The sequence below is a fragment of the Varroa destructor genome, unplaced genomic scaffold, assembly GCF_002443255.2.
Source record: "Varroa destructor unplaced genomic scaffold, Vdes_3.0 BEIS01000003.1, whole genome shotgun sequence".
NCBI classification, from domain to species: domain Eukaryota; kingdom Metazoa; phylum Arthropoda; class Arachnida; order Mesostigmata; family Varroidae; genus Varroa; species Varroa destructor.
The window spans coordinates 28,633,749-28,645,476 of NW_019211456.1; the positions used below are offsets into that span (position 1 = coordinate 28,633,749).

Consider the following 11,728-nt stretch of genomic DNA (forward strand, 5'->3'; position numbering starts at 1 on the left):
TTATGATCGCGTATTCAGCGACAAAACTCTTCTCAGCATCCTTGTATGTGTAAATGTTCTTTTTACCTATTTTTTTTTTTCTATATAGCAATATGTACAAGGAATGGATGCAGGCCCTACATTTTCTAATGTTTCAGCAGCTTAATGGATGGCGTAAAATACTATTCGGCAAACATACGTTACTTATAACAAATGAAAAGCCTATACCAAAAGATTGAAAAGAAGTTAGAAGGTATCTTGATCGTCAGAAGTGGGAAAAGCAACTGCTAAAAAATATGGTGTGGTGGTGTTCAGGCGGTATAGTGTTGTTGTTGCTGGTTATTTTCCTATGACGTGATGCACTCTTCTGTCGAAGCGTCTTACGATAACGGCCAGCTGTTAAGCCAGCGGTAATTGGTAAATAGCTGATATGAACGCCATAATCCAACTGTAAAACATCCCCAACTGGCGGTCGTCTGCAGTTTTTGATATAGTAACTTTTTTGTTCTGTCTTAGCGAATCATACGGGAGCTTTCATGATCTAAAGCTCAACCTTGTAAGAATCGACCGTCAATTTTTTTTCTAAATTTTTACTGTTTGTGTAATTTAGAATAGCTAGAATTATCAACTGGTTCATGATTAAACAGACACCAAATAGAGTAATAAACGAAACGGCAATAACAAAATAATTTAACATGTTGTATATAAAGGTCAAGGCTTGCTTTTACGTGTACGTACGCATATTTCTATCGATGATTTCCTGTTACATATAAGAAAAACGGAAGTTACGTAACTAATGAGCGCGTCACAGCGAATAAAAAATTCAGTTCACTCTATGTATGGGTGTATATTAAACAACCAGCTATACCTGCGCTATCATGGAAAAATTTTAACCTAAGGACAGCTGGTGGCCTAGCTTCGAATTCAGCTGTAACATGCATACTCCGTTTCACGGTCAAAAGAACTTGTTGTCTGAAGCAATACTTAAACCAGTTATATCTCTCCAAGCAAATCAATATAGATTATATAATATAATACGTTTCACGTATATTAAACAACTCGTCATGATTCGATACGAAAGTGAATGTTACTTATGTTACTTGTTATGTCTTCTGGGTTTCTTCGATTTGACAGTTTTACCATTGATACTTGATTAAAAGCTTATCTATTAAGATATTAAGCCGAAAATAACAGTATAGGCAAACATGGTGCACCTTTATTTTATTTTCCCTCTGGAGTGGCGAGGTGTACTGGAAATAGTGCGAGACCATTATCGACAAATTCAAGAAGCATTACTGTTTCCAAAGCCACTGTTTCTGAAATCTTGATACTCAGTAAGAACCTTCCCAGTAAAAATAGGATACGGCATTTACTGTTTTTAATAAGTTTTTGGAAAACTGTTCCTATATTCGTCTTAAATCCGTGACACACATGAACTAGAGTCTGTTTAAACGCAGAATTTGAGTAATCTCTAATGTTTTCTTTATACACTTTAGAAGATTTCTAGTATTTAAACGTAGCATTTGTTTATTATCACTGATTAATTTTTCAAAATTTAATTTAAAAAAACTAAAATATATATGAGAGATAAACATGTTGATATACATTGTTGTTTGAACAAGTATGTAACAAGCCATAGAATGCAGCCGTAACGAAAGCCGTTCTAGGGTAAGCACCCTTCAAAAAGCGAAGAAACGAACAGGAAAAATGTTAATGCTGATTTTTTTTAGGAAAACCTTGTCCTAGTATTAAGCCGCCTGAATAAGATGGGTTGTGGGCTCCTTTCCATTGAGGGCAAAAATGTTTTTATTTAATAGCTCTAGGACTTGGAGCTACTGGACGATCAGGTGCATCAGACGCACATCCGACGAATCATGTGTTTAGACCGATGGAAAGAACCAATTCAATAGCCATCCAGCGCAAGTAAGTATGGCGATTCATAGAACAAAAGTAACGTATTGATGAAAACAAATAAAGAATATCAGACATTGGGAAAATAGCTTGTGTCATATAGTTCCGTTGCATTTAACTTCATTTTTCTCCATGGATTTTCCGGTAAACGTCATACAGACAAAATGACTTTAAGTCATCGAACGTAATATGATAATCAACTGACTAACACCTAACCCATCTAGCTATGCTAAATACGTTCTCTTTAAGCGTCCTGAGCTTTTGAAGAGAAAAAAATCCATGCAGAGGTCCATGGATCATTTGGATCCATGAGTTTCTCAAATTTATCTTAAGCAGCTTATTCTTTTGTGATCACTAATTGCGCCAGTCTTTGAATTTAACTAAGTGACAGCTTTCGAACGTGGTTACATATGTTAGTGTGTGTATGATTTCCTTCATAAGCTTAAATAACAAAATGCCGAACGTAGACAACAAATACTATCGGTCGCGTAACTGCCCTTTTACAGGAATGTCAGTCAGTTGCCTTCGCTAATGGGAAGTGTCATAGATTTAAATCTTTCTTCTACAAATTCAGACGGCTGCATCCACTAGCCCCTCCCCTATCACCTCCAACAAGCCTATTACAACTAAAATGTATTTCAAATGGCCTTATACCATGCAGGAGATACAGTAAAACTGGCACTTTATTTACTGGTTACATATAGCACTGCTTCTAAACATTGCTCCAGACTGCTAACTATGTCCGTTTCGGACGCAGGCCCTTTCACCCACCCCTTAAGTTTACTTATATTTTTGCATCATAACAGATGTCACCTATTGACTTCTCCGACACGTGCATATTTATACGTAAATATGTACATTTTCAGCAAAGCAATATTTAAAGTCGAACATTACGTATCCCGCCTATGTGTCTAGTAGAGAACGAGACATATACGTAATTCCGACAGTTTAAACTTGAAGCAGAGAAGTTCAGAAGACAAGATCGTGACTTCTTCACGTATAAACACTGAATAGAATTCAAATTAAATCGTTCTACCAAGTCGATATATATGATCATAACAACAAAAAGAAAAAGAGCGTACACGTCGATAATTTCCGCCCAGGACAAACGCATACGTTAAGTGCTATTGCACCCGTAGGACAAGCATACAAACGCTGCAACGCCCTGTGACATTGGTAGGGCGAAGCTACGTAATAGTTTCTTTCTTTATTCATACTATTAATATAATCATCTTGGTAATGACGACGACGGTTCTATGAGTCTAACGTTCAGCAATGGTCCGGCGACAAACACAAAATTGAAATAGCAGTACTTAATCATATTATGTGGTATATTGTTAGCAACAAATTCGAAAGGCAAATCTGTATTTATGATACGACTATTATAAGCAGCGTGGCATCAAGCAAAAAAAAAATACAAAAAAGACAACAGCTAGTGGACGCCTGCTCCACGTATACGTCGACGCGACAAATTCCAGCATCTCACTGACCGTCGCCGCATAAATGGCAATGTTAAAGATATTTGTTTAGTTAACTTCAAGAGGGAGAGCTTAACGTAACTCAGCATCAACAGCGTTCTATGGCGACAGCGCTGTCATCCGTGTGCATTTTTGCGTCTTGCTAGCGAGGGTTAGGGCCCTTACTCGTAATAACGTCGATAATAATAATGAAAAATGACCAGAGTAATTGCAACACGACCAACCGACACCGCTGGATTGAATCATTTGGGAGAAATCGCCAGCTAATGTTTGCCCCTTACCCATTTTCTGTTGTGGTTAATTTGGTGGCGGGAATAGCAGCCGCCGTCGCAGCCGCCGTCGCCGCCGCTATTGCATTCAATATTGGATTGATCGTCATCGCCGAAACGTGCCACGGCCATTGGCCGACAGACAGATGAGCGGACAGACAGAAGGAAGGCGTGTATTTGTGAAGGGCTAAGCTTTAAACACTAACACGCACTAAATATATTTACCCCCCACCTGCCGGCAAACGTATCGTGTTTCTACCCCGCCTTTGCCCGGCTTCCCCCGTTTCCTAACCGGTCATTGTGTCTTCGAAACTGGGGTACGGCCTTGTGGTATCGCTTTACCTTACGGCTTGCTCGTTGCAACTGCCACCGCCGCCGCGACCGTTCGACCGTCATGATAACAAGCACCGCAACAGCAAGGCCCGCTTTCCCGCCTGGTCACCAGCCGTTCTCTTATGGATATTAGCAGCTACTTACAGAGAGCAACAGCAGCGACGGCAACCACCGGATCTATCTAGCGGACAGTTAACGAACGGAAACACATGAGATCCGATCGGGTAGGCATTCTTACCGTGCTTACCCCGCGCCCCGACGAAGCCTCGGTATAAAAGCATAAAGCCTGGCAAAATGGCGGACAAGAAATCAGCCGGCGGAAACAACAACCCGCTTTTCGAGTCATTATTTGCTGCTAGCACCACAGCTGCCTCCCTCAGCCCCAACCCCAGCTTTGCGCTACGAATAAACACCGCACTACTATTATTATAATTGTTATTATTATTGTTGTTACTATATAATCATCAATTGACGCGCTTCGTGTCACAGCTATCGTACGGCGGCGGCTGGATACGCACAGGTGGGTAACACAAAGCCGCCGTCTGACGAAATGCCTAACGGCGATACCGGACGTAAAACTCGAAACATAGAGGTAGAACAAAGCCATAAGCACAGACAGATACCTCTACGTGATAGATAGCAATAAACAAATAAGGGGCGGGGCAGAAGACGCTCCGAACGTGAAAGGAGGGAAAATTAAAAATAAACAAATAACGCCCCATAGTGATTGTTTTACTAGTGGTATCGAGAATAGTGTTGTTGGTGCTAAAGCCGGGGCTTGCGGCCGGGTTGGACGGCGCGCAATCAAAACTCGATGATCTTGTGCGTGTCTTTTAAAAGTGACGACGAAGATGATGTCTGATTGAATGAATGCTCAGTAAACCCACTGCTTTTTACTATTGTCAAATGCTAGTCCTGTAGGGGATGGTCATGGAAGGGGTGATTGTGTACGTCTTCTGCGAATGAACGAACACCGTTAACCAAATAACAGTTACAAATTTGGACGACTGTGATAGTTTGCTTCGTGAACTCAACGAAGATGCAGGAGTCGAATGAGATAGTAATCCTGGCATATTAATGCTACCGTAGGCTTATTGTTGCGCACTGTTTATGTAGATTAGTAGCACAACAGTAAGGAGAGTTACAACAACGTGAGCAAAATTCTTGAGATAGAAAAAAGTAAGGCAAAATACGGGGCTACTTAACGGCGACAGCGGCAACCTGTGACACGCGGCGATCTGGTAACTATTTAGCGTAGCAGCACTTAAATGTCACGTGACAAGATGGTGACGCATTAAGAGTAGATTAGGCAGTATGTCGTCAGTTTGGGGTACTAACGGGGCATATAATGATACGCTCACATGGGTCGAAATAAACAAAACGACAGCCCTTTCAATGCATATAGAAAGGATGGGCAGATACTTTCTGCTGAAGAGCATCAGATCTATTCTTGGAACGTGAAAACGGTGAGACGACGTAGCAGGCAGTGGGTGTAGAAGTGAAACTGAACACGTATAGGAGAAGCCTGACTTACCGCTCATGTCGGCATTGTAATTGTGCGATCGTTTATGACAATGCATAGGAAGAAATGACCAAAGTAGAGTTTTCTCCGTGGGTCCAAAGTGGAATCACCGCAAATTGTATTGATCGCCATGCAAATAGGGACACTAGTAGCTTAAAAAAGAATTTGAGTAAACGGAGCTTGCTTAAGTAAATGAGGTAATTATAAGAATGTACACTATTATTATGTCGAAACTTGGTATCGTGTTTATTGTACAGAAGGTTTCTATACGATAGAACCTATAAGTGACTTAAGTGCTATGCTATTATTTAGGGTTCAGCTTTCCACGTATCGAAATGTGGCGGACACCATAATTATGCCGTATTACGGCCCCGATTAAGGTCTTCTAGTCGCATTTTTTACAAAAAACAACAGGAACAGGATTGAAAGATCATCCTGTTTTGCCTCACATGTGCAAAGATGTTTTGCGATTTGACATAGCACTTCACGCGGTATGCTTTCTCAACTATTTTGGAACTATATCCATATTTTCCTTACCGATCTAGTCAAAACAAAAATACTTCTACGCGTGGCCACTCGTTATTAGGCCAACCCCGTCCTCATTGGAAATGATTTATTCGTAGATTACGCTTAAATCATCATTGCGCCACAATTTTTAATTGATTATAGGAACCCTGCAAACAAATGATCAATGAAATATTTTTGTGCACTGATTAATCATCAAAAACGCATACTAAAAAAGTTATTAATTTTTATAGCAGTGTGGGAAAAAATTATTTTTCGTAGAGTCCTTATTAACACATTCTGGATTTCCGTAAATTCAATTGGCACTGCTAAATAAGCTGTTTTTCTCCCTTATTATTTTATCATCATTTTCTACCCTAGCCATCCTTGTTCAGTCGAAATTTAGCTAGTCAATGATGGAACGTAGCACTACGATAGGACCATTATAAAGGACATCGATCACCTTTAAAATCATGTATTCTTTATTTAATAATGCGATTGAGTATAGCATAGGGTGTAGTCATGCCCACTTTCCGAAACTTTAAGCAAATGAGATATCATTAAGTATCTAGTCCCAGGTACGAATATATCACTCATCTTTCGGAAACGGACAACTGTACATTTGTGAGTTCCTCGATAGTCTTATTATTTTTAATTATCGTACGGCGTAATTCAAATGTAAAAGCTACGAAGACTCGTTTCAAAAAAGAAGATCCATATCCGGGCAGTTTGATAAGGATTGCGTTAAAACACTGTGTAACACCAAATAACAGGGCCAGCTTGCGATAAAAATGTGCATGCAATAAAAAAAACTAGTAAGGAAATTATCATAAGTTTATTGTCGGATTTTTTAACCCCTCGACAAATCCAATTTACTTTTACACGATTTTCCCTAGTTCAGCCGCTCGTTCAGTGTTCCGTCTAGACGGCGGAATATCGGTTTCCTTTCTTTTATCAAGCTCAAACGTCGTTCCGATAAAAGACTATAGACGAATAGTTAAATGCACTATTACATTGGCCTTGTTGTCACGCTGTCTAATAGATGCGCCAAACACCACTATCGATTTCATTCTCAGCTCAAGAATTGGCTATGGGTAGGGACACGATATTTGTATTTGGCGGGCATGGCGTGTTGTTGGCCTGAACGCTAGCGGCCGTTATTGGATAGTTCATTCTGTGCGATGTCGTGCTAGTGACCCAGACCGCCGTGCCTGGGGTTCCGAAACGGTGGATGCCACCATCAAAACTAGGAGCCGCCGCCTGCAATCATTTCATGACAAACCGACAGATAGTTACAGCTTCGGACAACAACCGAATTGGATAGTACATACAAGTAACTGTAGCAGTAACACTTTTTGTTCGTCGAAATGGTAGCAATTTTCGCCTGGGGCACAGAGCATCTACGGCCCCGCTCTTTGGTTAGCGGCTCCGGCTGCGTATTTACCGGACGTCGAACTTCGCACGCTATTTCTAAAATATTGTGGTTCAAACACGGACAAACTAAACTTAGTAACGACATATATAAGATAGAAACATATCTACTAGAAATACATACATGTATATTTACATTTCCCACCGTGGTGGTTATCCGCGTTTAATTAAAGGGGGCTGTAGCTATTTAGTAAAATTTACATGTCTCATATATTAATTGTATATCTAATAAGTGCGGGTGTGTGCTGACAGGAGAACGAAATGGTGACTCTGCATAAAAATCGCGTTTGCTGCGAACGGATACTTGGCCTTTGAATAGCCAACTTCATAATGATTAAAACACTAAAATGTTTATTTTTCGACTTGTCTGTTGAAATGCAGCTCAACTGGTACCTATATATGTATGTGTCAGATCTGTTTATTTCAAGTGTACTTGGTTGCACTTTTCGATAGTCTGTCTAACAATTTCAGCTGACTTTTTAAAATAAATTAATTTTCTTAGCGCTGCACTAGCGATGAGGTCAGAAAAAGGAAAAAACCATTGTGGCCTCTCATATGATTACTACTGACTGAGACTTTATGAACTAATTAAGTTCTAACTCTCATGCAATACGTGCACACTCAACGCGTGGTGGCTATTTAGCTCGAGAAGCAGATCATTGTATGTTTATATGCTCGGCTCAAGCATTTTTCTTCGTAAGCAAAATTTTATTTTTTCATTGTATTTTCAACATAATTTTGGAAAGGTTTAAGTAATATTTACACGTACGGAGAGCATCAGGAAAAATAGTATTCTATCTGGGCTAAGTACAGAAATGGACTTTGCTTCGGCATTAATTATCCAATAAAAATTTTTCGCACACCGACTAACTGAAAGCTTTAAGAAAACCACAAGTACACAGATTCTTCTGGTTTTTATGTACCTAGTATGTCTGTATGGGGGATCCGGAACATCCAGAACATTTTAGGTCCTACATAATCGTCCTTACCCCTAAGCCATTCATCTAGACAACTAAGCAGATAGAATTATTATATCCATAGGTTGTTTTTGGTTCACCAGGAGTATAAAGGTTACTTTTTCTATTAAAAGGTTGTGTAGTATAGTAGTGCTTTGCTAAAAATATCTAAACATTTTGCTTCCATAACGTGTTAGATGAAAAGGAACAACGATGGTAAAACCAGTCCGCCGTTAAGTGGATCAACATTGCTCGTAAGGGCCTTCCTAATTTGAATTGAGGCTGATGAAGATAATTTCAGAAACGCATCATGAATGGTGCCAATTTTTTTAACCTTAAAAAGTACAAAGGAGGATTCGTGCTTTGGAAATCTTCTAGCGTTTTTAAGATGATATCCAGAAGACGTAGCCAAATCTTGTTAAGATTGTTGGCTCTCGGCTAAATTTCCTCGACGCGTCCAATGGCCCGAAAATGCAGGGATCGGACCCTACCAGAACCATGATCCGGTCCCCGTGATCTAATTTCTCACAGCTGCACGACATAATTGTAGCGCCATTTAAAGGCGTGCAAGTTACATGCTTTGTCCACAAAACAGCTCAAAGCTACGACGATATGAAACGTCATAACGATAAAGTTCTTAATAGTAAAGATAATATCTTGATAATTACTCACCGGTATTCGCACGACGGGTAATACACACAATCGTAAAAAATTAAAACGCCAGCAAAGCTGTGCGACAATTTTATTCCGTAAATATCATAGGTGCGGATTAGTTAATGAAGAGTTTGCTTTTTTCAAAGCTGCACATAGGTTTGCTTTAAAATGTGCCCGCCTTTTACGTTTTTCTTTTCATTATCAGGGCTGATTCAATTCTTGTCCTTCCGAACCGCGAGTAACTACGTAAATATGACAGAAGAACAAGTTCGGATACACGTCCGATCAACGGAGTCTAGCCATTCTGAGTTACACTCGAGTCAGTCTTGCGAGTCCTTAGTGGCAGTCTAAATCAGTCTAAAACCGCAACAAAATTCGTATATTCTACCAATTTACGCTATGCAATTTAGATATATGAAACAATAACAATGAGTCCTTAAATATTCTCCACTGACCACGATTTAAATATGTTTGATATGTGCAGCTGGTAATGTTTAACCCACTCTAGATCGCAACGTCAATTGTACGGATTGCTAGTACGATGACTGTGGGAAATTATTACCTTTATATCAATCTGCTTCGAAATAATTTGCCGTATTGTGTTCCATTAGATGTTAAGGTTTAATATTTAAATAATACTAATTAAAACGAGGGTTTACTGAATGGCAGGAGATACGTTCGAAACAAAATATAATTTGTACAAAATTGATCTCTAAGACAATGCCGCGTTTGTTTCTACATGTAGATATATCCTACTGCACAAAAAATGAACTTTAAATTAAATTAAATAAAAAAAAAAAAGCTAAAACTAGAAATTTGCTATTAAAATAACGTCGTGGAGCTCTATCCATAGGTCATTTTATATATAAAAAAAGGACGCTTGTAAATGCCTTATAGGTCAGCATCTTAACTGAACCGCTAAACTCAATGCATATTGTTTACTCATCTAATAAAAATTCATTTATTTAATAATCGTCACTGACTCTGAGTATGTTCGTAGGTGACCTATTTTTACATCTTTCATTTTCGTGTCCTGTCATTACCTACCTTTTTTGATCCCGTTCAGTAAATGAGATATTTAGAAACATTAAAACGTATGTTGATATCCACAAATATCTCAAGGCATGTACCTGTCTTTTTCCGGTGGTAGACATATTGGTGGTAGACACTTTTGCTATAATTACTACTATAATTATTAACCAATAGTTTAATACTGGTACTTTTTTTATGAAACTAAGCTAAGAAAACGCCAAAAGGCCTGTGATACATAAGGTTTCCACGATGACGACAGCCGCAGCAATGCACATTAAACATGTTAGCGTGACCAATTTGAGTCAAATACAGATCTGCTCGGCATGGTAGCCGTTATCATCTAGTTGTCGTCAGCGCGACCGAATGGATTCTATTTTCGGCTGGGTCCCGTTCCCATTTGTCGCTATGTCGTCGTTTTGCGTGAAGCCAGTGTTTTCATTCCTGTATACGTTTGTCCTAACGCTATTACCCTCATCTTCGCCGCCACAGACGCTATTACTGGTAGTCCTGTTATTTTTTTGCATAATATATAGCAAGTGCTCCATTCGTATTTTTCCGTAGACAAACCAGGCGGCCGATCTATCAGTATCATTTTGCAAGTGAACCAACTAGCCCCATTCAGCTGCGGCTGCTTCGAAACGTCGTTACAAAACGGCATTCATTACCGAGACTTATAAAGCACTACGGGCCAGCTGAGACCAAAAAGCAGCGGCAGCGGCCTTATTGTTGAGCTGATCATAAAGCTAGATGGGTTTTGTCTGGCAAAAAAAACAACGACATATTCGAGCCACTGAATATGACCGTGGCCGACAGGGGGCTCGTGTTCAATGGACAGCGACACGCATGCATAGGCCACAGAGGCCGAAGGAATAGCCTACGCAGCAGTATCAGTCGCAATATAAGACAATAACGGTGACGGCTAAAACCAAACTGACCAAAATAAAGTGATAACGATCGAAGTATTGGTATCGTTGACATTTCGTTCTCTCTTGCCGCGCCTCGATTGCCAAACATAGCTTCGAGCTCTTAGTCACTGGGGGAACTTTGGAAATGTTCGCGCTACACGAATCATCACAGGGGCAGCTTAGGTTCGCACCCAGACGTAGACACATTGCAATTTTAAATAGAAATCGAATTAATTTGGACGACGATAAATTTCAAGTGAACGCTATTGATTTGCTGTAGAGGCTGTAACGGAAAGCGGCTTTAGTACATACAGATATAGATATAATCTAGTCAAACATGTAGAGACTACACCTTATATTTGGATATAAGAAGAAGGCTCTGTGCTTGTGGGTTCGATAGTAGAGTAAAGGTCCCTTGTAGCATTTGGATTATTTTTAAGCCGAACCATACCGTCTCGTTGTTACGAAGAAAATGATCTGAACATAGGTCAGTGATTACTATCTACTACCACAACGTAGAAAATGCATGCGTACTTTCTACCTGTGACTGCTTCCGCCAACTTATAGACAATTCTTCATGCAATTGATGCTGTGCGCGTTTCACTCATTTATCTAAACACTATGACCTTTTTTCTCTGACTGTAGGCTAGCCTTTCTATTAACTTTGGTTGCTTAAAGAGCTTAAGGAACGATTAAAGGCATTGATTTGTTAGTGCCGGCTATTGGGGTGAGCTGCCCATTAATGCAACGAACC

At 39.7% G+C, this 11,728-nt stretch overlaps 1 long non-coding RNA gene across 2 annotated transcripts; it reads right to left on the reverse strand.

The window, feature by feature from the left end:
* Nucleotides 1–6,473: 6,473 nt before the first annotated feature.
* On the reverse strand, nt 6,474–10,534 carry LOC147756774 (uncharacterized). 2 transcript variants are annotated; one of them, XR_015324783.1, is made up of 2 exons: nt 10,168–10,534; nt 6,474–7,256 (listed from the first exon to the last, which is right to left on the reverse strand). It is a non-coding gene; the product is annotated as an uncharacterized LOC147756774 (long non-coding RNA). The 2 variants fall into 2 exon arrangements; XR_015324784.1 differs by lacking the exon at nt 10,168–10,534 and adding an exon at nt 9,056–9,709.
* Nucleotides 10,535–11,728: the final 1,194 nt, after the last annotated feature.